The following is a 13,049-nucleotide window of genomic DNA, read 5'->3' on the forward strand; positions in this document are numbered from 1 at the left end:
TGGCTCAGGGGCATGGGATACCATCCCTAAAGTCACTCAGGAATGTGTGGGCAGAGCTGGCTCTTATGCCCAGGCTCTTGACCCCTGGGTTTGTGGGCCTTTGCAAGGCCTCTCAAACACTAACTTGCTCATGAGAGGAAGAAGCTGCCAGTCCTGAGGTCCTACAGAGTGGAGAGCTCATCACAAGACACGGTGAGAATTGTCTATGGCCTTGTCTTGCTGCAACTCCCTTGTGAAGTTGGAAGAGTCAAGAACATCCTTCTGTGGTCCAGTCTGGAAAACCTTGACAGTGGCTCTCAGAGGCCTTCTAGGCTTTCCTTTCTCTAGGATAAGTTTCCTTATTTTGGGTGGGATGACGAGAGAGATAGGAACATCCAGGAGGAAATGAAGGGGGTGGTGGAGGGTGTGGGAGCCCAGAAAACATGTTAACACAGACTTGGGGGGGGGGTTGGGCACAGTCGTTCTCTGCAAGTACACATAAGGGATGTGGCTCACAGGGAGGAACTGGTTAATTTCTTAATAACCATGAGAAAAGGCTGAACTAAGACTAAGGAGTAGACCAGATGAGCCTTGAGCTGCCTCTCAAGTCAGAGGTCCTGTGACTTGCCATGCACAAATTCCCCTTCTTATCCTTTAATTACTCCGATCTCCGTCTGCAGACTCTCTCCCTCCTGCCACATAGGGACCAAAATGGATCCCCATACTCTAATGTCTGATTAAGAAAAAAAAAAAATAACCAGAGATACCATTATAACTGGCACAGGAGCTACAAGACAGCACAATTCAGCTCCTTCATTTCCCTAATAATGAATAAAATCACACCAGCAATTTCCCCTTGAATACATTTGTCAATCAAAGACCCAACACTTAGAGAGCTCCCCCCCCCCCCCCCCCCAGAGTGTCCTCCAGGTACTATCTGTAAGCGAGAGGAAGCGCACTTCTCAGCATCGTTATAACTGGAGCAAATAGGCTGAGAGCTTGTTTAATTTTTTAAAAGAGGGTTCTCCAGCTTTTGGCTGGTCTAATAAAACTGGTCTGTGTCTACTTTGGCTGAATCCTTTGCACAATGACACTGCCCTGTTCTATAATTTCTGCTAATTGCCACTTGAACAAAAGCCACATTGTATAGCTTCTGGACTGCTCTGTAGTCTCAGAGTAGAACCGGCCAGAATGTCTAAAGCATTCTCATCGTGAAAGCTTCTTCCCCAGGACTGGCTGTATTTATCTATACTGCAGGGGCTGAAAGCCTATTTTCAAACTGGGTCTGAGTATGTTCCATAGAAGAAAAATTTAAGCAGAGACCCTGAGTCGGAAACTCAAATATTTGCATGCTGATGACATCACTGTTTAATATTTTGGTAGAGTAAGAATAATTGTGACTTAATAAGTGAAGGCTTCAAGAATTTCTTTTCTTTTTTTTTAAGTAGGCTTCACACCCAATGTGGAGCCCAAATGCGGGGCTTGAACTCACAACCCTGAGATCAAGACCCGAGCTGAGATCAAGAGTCTGATGCTTAATCAACTGAGCCACCCAGGTGCCCCAAGAATTTCTATTTTGAAATGAGCTCATTTGCTTTAGAAACTTCAGAGATTTCATGGGCATTTGGAGTGTTCAGCAATAGTAGTAAGTAAAATGGTGAAGTTAGAGGGATCTGGCATGAGTTTTCTCTACACCCCTGGGTTCTCAGTGACTTCATGAATGTTTTCTGGCTGTGAAGGGCCCTGTAAGTGAGCATAGATGATTATCCATGCCCAGAGAACTTTCTGTGAATGGGGTCTTGAAAACAGAGGCGTGAAATTGTAGGGTTGGGATTGAGATCATTACAGCCCAGCCACTCAACCATCCATTTTAAAAACCTAATTTCAGTATCCTCAGACTAAATCAGAGATTGGCACCTTTGAGGACCTGATAAAAACTATGTAAACTATTCCCAGTTTTAGGTATTTCACAGACATGTTAAAATTTAGACATACGGTACCTTAGCTCACTTTAAGAAAATCTAGCCTGGATAAATATGGTTGATTCAATGACGAGGTCCTTATGGTGACTGGGCTGGGTGGACTGCTATAGACTTTGCATTTAACAAAGCAATAACTGTAAAAAAAAAAAAAAGAAAAAAAGAAAAGGAGAAGTTTTGAGATAGAGTTGCCGGTTTTTAATTTTGTTGGGTAGAGACATAACACGATCATCTACTCTCACGACCATTCCATAAAGGAAAAAAAATTAATACAAAAGAAAGTAGTAAAGATATAATCTTGGCATAAACAAGAATCCTTTAATTGAGCAAATCTTTCCTTATTAAGAAAAGATTAAATTTTTCTATTTTTAAAAATTTACCCAAAATTTATCAAGCAATAGTCCTGGTGTTTGGCAACGATAGCTGTAAGGATTTTGGCCATTTCTTTCTTTGGAATACAATCTAGAAGCTACACAGAAGAGTTTTTGTTCAAGGGGCAACTGGCAGGCACAGTGGAACAGGGCAGGGGCACCGTGTGAAGGATTTAACCAAAGCAGATTCAAATCCCTGGTACAGCATCGTTACCCACCCTTTTCTCAGTGGCAGTGTAACCTCTCCCCGATCATAGGCAGTGGAGGGAAACTTACTATGTCCAAGACCAAATTTTGAGGTTGCTGTAGTTGTTACAAATCATTATGGTGGACTGAAACCCAACACCTACCTATTGCCCCATGTTCTACCCTCTGGGGCCATAGGAAACAAGTTTAATTCCTTTCCTTTGTGACAGCCCTTCACAAACCTTAAGACTGCCAGTCTGTTCTCCTTTCCCTGAAGATGCCAGTGTCCTTTCTCCCACTCTCTTGCTCATCACTGTGGGAAACATTTCTAATCCTTCCATAATTTCAAGGCAATTTATCATCCTGATGGTGATACCCTGGCATCCAGTTCAATTTGTCTTAATATGTGTTGTACAGAACTGAACCCTGGACCTTGGAGAGTCTCAGCTGTCTTAGGGGAGGGGGGAATTATTGCTTCCCTTTTTCTGTATGTTGTTTTGTTTTTAAGTAAAAAAGAGTCTGATTTTTTAACTCAAATTGAACTTGTAACTAAAACTAGTGAAGTTTTTATTCATATGTGGCCATTCAGTTGGTTGTCTCATTTTACAAATGTGCTTATTTCATCTTTTTTTCCCATCGCTGTTTCTGCCCTCACCACTCTCAGTTATCCAAATTGATCCCTTATGAGGTCGGCATTACCCTAATTCAAAACCCGACAGAGATAGTACAAAAAACAAACCAAAACTACTGTTCAGTAAATTACATGAATATAGATGCAAAAATACTTACAAAATATTAGCAAATTGAATTTAGCTATACAAAAAAAAGATAATACATCATGATCAAATGGGGGGTTCATATCAGGAGTGTAAGGTTAGTTTAAAATAAAAAAATCAACCAAAGTAAGTGGTGTAGGCAGGGCCCTGTGCTAGTCTTCTGAAGCAGGGTCTCAGCAAATGAAATTTTCCATTTACAATGATGTGGATGGAGCTAGAGAGTATAATGCTAGAAGAAATAAGTCAGAGAAGGACAAATACCATATGATTTCATTCATACATGGAATTTAAGAAACAAAACAAGTGAACATGTGTGGGGGGGAAACAGAGACAACCCAAAAAATAGATTCTTAACTAGAGAGAACGAACTGATGGTTACTGGAAGAGAGGTGGGCGGGGAGATGGGTTAAAGAGGTGTTGGGTATTGTATATAAGCACTGATGTTGTATGTAAGTGATGAATCACTAAATTCTATACCTGAAATGAATATTACACTATCTGTTAACTAACTGGAATTTAAATAAAAACGTGGAAAAAAAATAAAAGTCAACCAATGTAAATCACCATTTGGCAGTATAAAGTAGAAAAAGCATATGATTATTTCAGTTTATGTGGAAAAAATATTTGAAAAGTCAACACCCATTTATGATTTAAAAAACCCTCAAAACTAACCAGGGACAGAGAAAATGTCTTTAATTTGTTAAAAGGTGTCTATGAAAAACCTACGCTGGATATCATACATAATGATGAAAGACTGGCTACTTTTCCTGTAAGATTAGGAAAAAACAAGGATGTTTGCTCTTACCACCCTATTCAGCATTGTAATCGAGGTCTTAGCTAGTACAATAAGATGATAAAAGGAAATAAAAAGCATCAGAGTGGGGGGCCCCTGGGTAGCGCAGTCGTTGGGCGCCTGCCTTTGGCTCAGGGCTTGATCCCGGCAACCCGGGATCGATTCCCACATCGGGCTCCTCTGCTGGGAGCCTGCCTCTTCCCCTCCCATTCCCCCTGCTGTGTTCCCTCTCTCGCTGGCTGTCTCTCTGTCACATAAATAAATAAAATCTTTAAAAAAAAAAAAGCATCAGAGTGTAAAGGAGGACATAAAACCATCTTTATTAACATGATTGTTATGCAGAAAATCCTAAGAAATTGACAAAAAAGTCTACTAAAACTCATAGTGAAGTGTGGACACAGGTCACTGTTAAAAAATCAATAGTGTTTTTATACACTAGCAATGAACAGTTGCAAAATTAAATAAAAATGCCTTTTTCATGGCATAAGAACATTAAATACTTAGGGGCAAATACGAAATACATATGTTTACTGAAAACCTCAGAATGTTACTGAGGATTAAAGAAACTAAATAAGTGAAGAGATATATCATGCTCATGATTAGGAAAAGCCAATATTGTTGTGATGTCAGTTCTCCCCCAAATTAAATGAATCTGTTAATTCAGTAGAATCACAGTCAAAAATCTCACAGGCTTTTTTTTTTTTTTTGGTAGTAATTGACAAGCCAAAAATAATTATAAAAGCAAAGTAGGAGGACCTACCTTCTTTTCATTTTAAGACCTCCTGTAAGCCTATAGTAAACAAGCAACTGCACTATTAACGTAAGTGTAAAAGTGTAGACCAGTGGATCAGAGTAGAGAGTCTGGAAATACACTCACGTATCTGTGGACAACTGATATTTGGCAAAGATGCCAGAATAATTCAGGGGGGTAAGGATAATCTTTTTCAATAAATGGTATTGGAAAACTTGATATCCTTGTGGGAAGAAAAAATGAACTTTGATCCTGACTCATACCACAACAAATATTAGGATGAATCATGGATCTAAATATAAGGGTTAAAACTCTAAAACTTCTAAGAAAAAAATATGAGAAGATCTTTGTGATTTGGGAGTAGGCAAAGCTTCTTAGGCCACAAAAAACACAAAGCTAAACAAAAAAATTTGGTAAATTGAAACTCATTAACATTTAAAACTTCTGTTCTTTGAAGAACGCCGTTAAGAAAATGGATAGACAAGTCCTAGACAAAAAATATTTGGAATATATATATATGTATATATATATTTGAAAATGTCTTGTATTTAAAATATACAAAGAACTCCTACACCTCAATATTGAGAAGACAAACAATTTTTTTAGAGATTTTATTTGTTTGAGAAAGAGAGAGAATGAGCATGAGCTGGGGGGAAGGGCAGAGGGAGCGGGACAAGCAGACTCCCTGCTCAGTGGGGAGCCCAATGTGGGGCTCCATCCCAGGACCCTGAGATCATGACCTGAGTTGAAGTCAGAGGCTTAACCAACGGAGCCACCCAAGTGCCTCTTAAAAGATTTGAAAAGACATTTGACAAAAGAAGATATATGAATGGTCAGTGAGTGCATGAGAGAAGCTCAGCATCAGCGGTCACCAGGAAAATGCAAATTGAAATCATGAGACACCCTACTCATTCACTAGAGTGGCTCAAATTAAAAAGACTGACAATATTAAGTATCGGTGAGAATCTGGAAGCCACTGGAACCTTCCTGGTGGGAGTAAAAAATGGAACAATCACTTTATAAAACGCCTTGAAAGTTTCTTCACAAAGTTAACGTACCTTGTCATATGATCCCAAATGCCACTCCTAGGCATTTATGCAGAAGAAATGAAAACATTTCTTGTATGCAAAGAAGACACATACAAGAATATTCGTAGAAGCTTTATTGATAATAGCCACGAATATCCGTCAAAGGTGAATGGATATGCCCACTGTACTATACCCACGCAAAGGAGTATTTTCAGCAATAAAAAGAAATGACCTATAGATACATGATGCTGAACGAAAGAAACCAGACACGAAAGAGAACTCGATGTACGATTCCATTTATGTGAACTTGTGGAACAGGCAGAGAGAATCTATGGTGACAGAGAGTGGAGCAGTTGTTGCTTGGGGCTGGGACTTGGTGTGGGGACCAACTGCAAAGTGACATGAGGGAACTTTTTGGGGTGATGAAAATGTTCCACATTTTGATTTGCATGGTAGTTATTTGGGTATGTACATTTATCAAAGTTCTTTCAACGGTATACTTAATATAGGTTTTTTCCATTATATGTCAATAATATTATACCTCAATCAGCATACAAAACCCCCTGTGTCTCTGCATCTAATGTCATCTGGGCTCTTGTTCGGAGAGATAGTAGTAAATGGTTAACTCTCAATCCCTCAGTATGAGACTTAAAAGACCACAATGTGTGCAGCATTTCCAGAACATTCTCGGGCACGCAGGAACTGCTGTTTTTGTCAGGGTGGGTACACTGTCTCAGTCTGTCTGGTATAGTCCCATTTTGCTGTAGTCTCTGCCTTCATACTAGTCGTGCTGTTTCACGCTTCCAACTATTGCTGGTTTGGGTGCGAAGTTATCTAGCTGCTGGTTTATTCTGGCCTCTTACTTCAGGTACTTGAGAAATCAGGCCTTCAAGAGTGTGCTCCTGAGCCTGGAGGCTGCTGACCACTTTCTCCTGGATGCCCCTATGCAGGAGGGACCTGGGATTCCCTCCTGCTAGCCAGCGTTTATGGAGGGCTGCCCTCGTGCTGAGTGCTCTGTGCGGCCCGAGAGCCTTCAGGACTCATACCAGTCCCCAGGGGGAGGGACCCCTCTGGAAATGATGGTTTTGAAGTTTGGAGAGGCCAAATAATGGCTCCCACTCATCAGTATGTGGGTGTGTGTGTGCGTGTGTGTGTGATGGGGGTGCTGGGGGTAAGCCTCAGTGTCCACACTCTTGACCGCTCAGTATATAACACTGCCTTTGTTCAGACAGAAACGCACTTTGGTCTGCTGTAATCATAAGAATTTTTTTTAAGCAAAATAAGCTGGGGCAGCGTTAGGCCTGGGTGATATCATCATGACCCCTGGTGGGCATAACTCCTCGGCCTACGCTCCAATCAATATGGCCTTCGGGTCAGGAGTTCAGTTTGCTGGCCGAGGGGCCCAGGCCGGGGAGAGGATGGATTTGGGGCCAGGTAGAGACAGGATTCATTTTCCTGCTAAAGTGAGAAATAGGGATTTTTTTTTTCTTTTCTTTTTTTAAAGGTGATTTTATTTATTTATTTATATGAGAAAGAAAGAGAGAGAGATTGAGAAGACGAGTAGGAAGGACAGAGGGAGAGAGAGAGAGAATCCCAAGCAGACTTTGTGTGCAGTGGGGAGCCTGATGTGGGGCTCGATGTCAGGACCTGGAGATCATGACCTGAGCCGAAGTCAAGAGTCCGGCACTCAACTGACTGAGCCACCTTTTCCTCCCTCCCCCCCTACCTACCTTCCTTCCTTCCTTCCTTCCTTCCTTCCTTCCTTCCTTCCAGTGTTTTTGCTTTATTTTATTTTGTCCCCCTGTATGTTTGTCTGTCTTTTCCTACTAAGGCTCCGGCCTTTGTTCCCTCTCTGTGTGAATCCCCCATCCACGATGACTGGGCCACACACTGAAAGCCCACAGTGCCTCAGGCAGGAGACCTTGGTCACCCTAGCAGCATTTTCATCGCCTCTTCCTCCTCCTCACGGGAGAATAAGTTCTCCTCTGGGATGGAAATCCTTGTCTGCTGGAGAGGAAAAGGGATCTGATGTCCTGTTGGCTCAGTCCCTGAGCGCAGTCAGCATGGTGGCCAGATGGGCACACACCACAGTGACCCCAGCCTGGTGGCCCTGCTAGGGTCTCCTCGAGTGGGTGTCAACATGAGTGTGGATTTTAAAGGGTCCCGGACTCAGGGCACGTGGTGTGAAAGCTACTTCCTTTCTATTCGACTCTCCAATTTTCTGATCAAGTCAAGGAGCAAGGCTCAGTTTGTGCTGGCTTGTCTCTAAACACCTTAACACCATTTGGTTGGTTGGTTTTGTTTTTATTTTTTATTTTATTTTATTTTTTTAAAGATTTTATTTATTTGAGAGAGAAAGAGAGCACAAAGGGAGAGGGAGGGGGAGAAGCAGACTCCCCGCTGAGCAGGGACCCCGATGCAGGGCTCGATTCCAGGACTCTGAGATCATGACCTGAGCTGAAAGCAGACGCTTCACTGACTGAGCCACCCAGGAACCCAGTTGGTTTTGTTTTAAACAAAGGGAGTGGACACCACGTCAGAGCACTTCTCAGTGATTAGTAAAGCCACTTTTCAAAATGATACAGATAATTGTAAAAATACAATTATGAAAACTTTTATTTTGTAAAAATTTGAAAATATGGAAAAATAGACAAAGTATATGACCCATTATCCCCCCCACTGTAATATTTTGATGCCTTTTTTAATACCAAAATTGAAATCATATTCTTTTTATGCTTCTGTTTTCTTTCCCACCAATATAATAGCATACCTATTGCTATGTTGTCATAAGTGCTGTGTAAACATATTAAAGGCTTAAATATTATTTGTGTAAATAAATTAATTTTATTTATTAATATAAATATATAATATATTATATTATATATGAATATATAATATATAATATATAAATATAATATATCAATATATGATATAAATTAATAATATTAAAATATTAAAGGCTTTTTTATTATAAAAATAACAGGTAAAAAAAGTATAAGAAATTATAGGAATGTCACTGTTAGGATGTTAATGTACTTCTTTTCACTTTTTTCTTCTATGTATTTGTAATAAGTTCATGTAATTAAAAAAATTGAATCACACAATTTTACAGGAACAGTTTTCATAGTTGTCTGGTATTTTACCCTATCCTGTTTTTTATGCATATGCATCGTATAATACTTAACCATTTTTTATTCTTGTGGTGTGGGGTTATTTTATGTTTTGTGTATATATGCTGCTATAAATACTGTTTCACTAAACAATGTAGTAAACAAAATATTTTTTAAATTTTAGATGATTTGGTTGGGTAAGAGACCCCAAATGAATAATTAATTCAGGGGGTGAGCATTTTAAAGGTTCTTATATGCATCCCTAAAATTATTTTCTAAAAGAGATGTTTTAATATGTGTTCCCACAAGCAAAGTATAAAAGTTCATCACACTGTCTTCAGCATGTAGTGCTATTATTTTTGAGATTTTAAGAACTAATCTGATAGGCAAAGAGTCCTATTTTCAGTTTTCCAATTTGCGTTTTTAAATTCCTCCCGTGACTGACCTGCTTTCTCATCTCTGCTGACGCTATGGGTCCTGGGTGGGCTTCCCAGGTCACGAGGTTGGGGTTTGTCCCAGTGATCTGCGAGAAGAGTGAAATCTTAGGAAGTTACCGTAAATACATGGAGCTCCCTTTGGTTTCACCGTATGTCATGTCTCCAGCAGGTGGCCGTGACCTTGGCCTGTTCACCCAGAGTCTCAAAAACCAGAAAGTTCAGACCATTCTTCTTTGGAACCCTGAGACAGACGGGAGAAGTGAGAATGAGAAGTGAGTGAGCAGAAGAGACAGGTAAGCACCCTGATGAAGATTTATTAAAACACAACCACCTTCCCCTGCCACAATAGAAAAAAATTAATATCCCAGGATATATCAGGGTTGGTAAGGGTTCACCCCAGGTGACAGAGCTGAATTGGAAGGTGTATAGACAGACCTAGATTAGGATCCTGACACTACCCCCATCAAGCTGTGTACACCTGGACAGGGTAATTGACGGGAACCCAGGCTCTGCATCTGCAGAATGACTGATGATCCTTTCCTCTTGGCACTTTGGGTGATTACATCAAACGCTGTTCGTTTAATGGAGAAAACCAAGGCTGGCACCTGTAGGCATTCAGTGAACAAGAGCTTTCAGAAACATTCCAGATCTAGGGTTTTGTGGTGTTAGCAGTGGAAAACTAGAGGAATGGTAAGTTTGCAGCTGGGTTCTGAATTATTAAAAAAAAAAAAAAAAGGAATCAATTATACTTTCGGTAGTTTGAGTGTCAATATCTTTATTATATTTCAATACTTGAACGAATTGGTGAGACAGTGTTATTAGGATTTTATATTCTTAGGAGTTTTCAATCTTCCCATCATTGATAAGAGTATGCATTTCAGTATTTGCTCTAAATCTGGAATTTTTAGGAGATGATTTATCACTACTGAAAATAACAGCATTTGACTTTCTTGAAAATCAAGATTAATTAATTTTTTTCTAAAATTTTGTCTTTTTAATCATGCAACAGATCAAAGTTGTGGCATTAAATTGCTTTTATTACTGGTTGAGTTTCATTAAGTCATAGGATGGTATTTCCTGCTTGCTAAGTGCTGCCACCCCCCTTCCTGGGAACTCGCTGAAGTCAGGATAACAAAAGGGCATTTGTTAATGCCACTCAAGGTCAGAGCAAGATACATCAGAGTATTCAAGTGATGAACTAGGGGAAGGTCCTCCCAATATTATTAAAATCTGGTTGTATGGTAGATGTGCCAACCATGGCCTCCAAAGAGCCCTTTCCTCCCTCTGTTGGGTCTCCTCCTTTCCCATTCAGAATGAAAACAGATAGAGATGAGTGAGGGCCAACAGGGCTATATACGAGAGGCTGGAAAGGAGGGGCTAGGCTCCAGGGAGAGGAGAGGTGGGGGATAAGAAGAGACTCCTGGAGGAGGGGTTTGGTTTCTAGTGACTGTGTGTTGGAAGGACATAGAATAGCTGTGTCCTCTGAAAGGCCACGAGCGGAAGGAAACTGGGGAGCTTGTGTCAACCCCGTACCTGCCCGGGGTATGGTGTGGGTGGAAGATCTGCTTGGACCTGAAGGCAAAGGCAGCTCTGAACCGCTGGAACAGAGTGGCCGTGGCATTAGGGTGTGCTGGATTCCCTGAATTCATTCAGCTGGTATTTTCTGGGCACCTGCTCTATGCCGAGCCCAGTGTTGCCGGCTGGGGGGTAGGAGGCAGGACTGGTATGGGACACAGACAAAATCCAGCACAGTGAGATGGAGACTGCCAGAGGACACCCACAGAGAGGAGAGCACCAGTGCCAGGGCTCAGGAGGGGCTGCACAGAAGACAAGATCAGCTCAGTGAGTCTCTAAGGATGAACCGGCGTTTCCCAAGCAGATGGGATTTTGCAGAGCTTAATGGATGAGAAATATAGCTCTGGAAACAGATGGGGCTGGGCTGGAATCTGGGGGGACTCTGTGACTAATTGTGTGACCTTGGACAAATGACAACCCTCTGAGCCTGTTTCCTCACCTGTAAATTGAGAGAAGAATATTCCCTACCCTGTAGGGCGGTTTCAAAAACTGTGTGGAAATTGAGTGCATGCATGGCCCACAGTAATAATTATATCGGTTTTATATAATGTAGTAAATATATGATCAATGAAAGAGTCGTGGCTCTGATTCAGCTACAAGCCAGACAAGCCGTTTCAGTTCTTTGGACCTAATCCCTCATCTGTAAAATGGGTGCATTGGACCAAATGGCTGCCAGCTTTCCTTCCAGCTTGAATATCCTATTATATATTGCTTTGCGGTACTAATTATCTTCTCCTGTAGAATCTTCCTCTTCTAAATGCCCTTTGAGCCTTTGCTGTGCCTGGAACAGTGGCTTGCTCATAGTCGGAGCTCAATAAGTATGTGCGGAGTAATTATCTCATCGCAAACTTGCTATTTGCTTGAATCCCACACGATCGCAAACAAGGTTCTTATTTAAGGGTTTCTTAAGACATGTGTGAGACTTGAGCTCTTCCTTTTTTTTTTTTAATAATAATTTTTTATTATGCTATGTTAGTCACCATACAGTACATCCCTAGTTTTTGATGTAGTGTTCCATGATTCATTGTTTGCGTGTAACACCCAGTGCTCCATGCGATACGTGCCCTCCTTAATACCCTTCACCGGCCTATCCCAGTCTCCCACCCCCCTCCCCTCTGAAGCCCTCAGTTTGTTTCCCAGAGTCCATAGTCTGTCATGGTTCATTCCCTTCTGTTTACCCCCCCCTTCATTATTCCCTTCCTTCTCCTACCGATCTTCCTGCTATTTCCTGTGTTCCATAAATGAGTGAAACCATATGATAATTGTCTTTCTCTGCTTGACTTATTTCACTTAGCATAATCTCCTCCAGTCCCGTCCATGTTGCTGCAAATGTTAGGTAATCGTTCTTTCTGATGGCTGAGTAATATTCCATTGTATATATGGACCACATCTTCTTAATCCAGTCATCTGTTGAAGGGCATCTTGGCTCCTTCCACAATTTAGCTATTGTGGACAATGCTGCTTTGAACATTGGGGTGCATATGGCCCTTCTCTTCACTACGTCTGTCTCTTTGGGGTAAATACCCAGTAGTGCAATTGCTGGGTCATAGGGTAGGAGGTTTGAGCTCTTCCAACAGAATGATGAATATGTTCTTTACGTGACTGTAAAGGGTGTGGGTCTTTGAACTTGAAGAGTCTGACGGATATCTATATTATCAGGGAAGATTCAGGCAAAATGCTTGTTTCTGGCGCCAAGAGCTGCATGTCGGTGGAAAGAAGAAAGAACAGAAATCGTATTTTCTTGGAGGTGCCAGGTTTTCCTGGGTGAGGGCACACAATGAGTACTTTAGGTAGTGGCTGGCGCCCCTCTCTCTGTACCATGCAGGGTGGCAGTTCTCTGCTCCTCGGCTTTTGCCCCAGGTCACTTATCTGCCTTTTTTAGTTTAATGTTTTGGTATTTCAGGTGCTAGAAAACTATCCTGTGGTTCATGGGCATTACCAATCCAAATTTCTGTGTCTGGGCCATGTCTTTTCTCTTTTCTCTTTTTCTTTCTCTTTCTCTTTTTCTTTTTCTTTTTCTTTTTCTTTTTCTTTTTCTTTTTCTTTTTCTTTTTCTTTTTCTTT

At 41.1% G+C, this 13,049-nt stretch overlaps 1 long non-coding RNA gene across 3 annotated transcripts in view; it reads left to right on the plus strand.

Moving 5' to 3' along the window:
• Positions 1–13,049, plus strand: part of LOC117802767 — a 131,560-nt gene that overhangs the window by 76,173 nt on the left and 42,338 nt on the right. For 2 of the 3 annotated variants that reach the window (XR_004626296.1, XR_004626295.1), the window contains one exon: positions 9,580–9,703. This is a non-coding gene — a long non-coding RNA (uncharacterized LOC117802767). Of the gene's footprint in view, positions 1–9,576; positions 9,704–13,049 lie in introns of all 3 variants that reach the window. The other variant, XR_004626294.1, reaches the window with a different exon arrangement.

Source organism: Ailuropoda melanoleuca, chromosome 6 (assembly GCF_002007445.2).
Source record: "Ailuropoda melanoleuca isolate Jingjing chromosome 6, ASM200744v2, whole genome shotgun sequence".
Classification (NCBI taxonomy): Eukaryota; Metazoa; Chordata; class Mammalia; order Carnivora; family Ursidae; genus Ailuropoda; species Ailuropoda melanoleuca.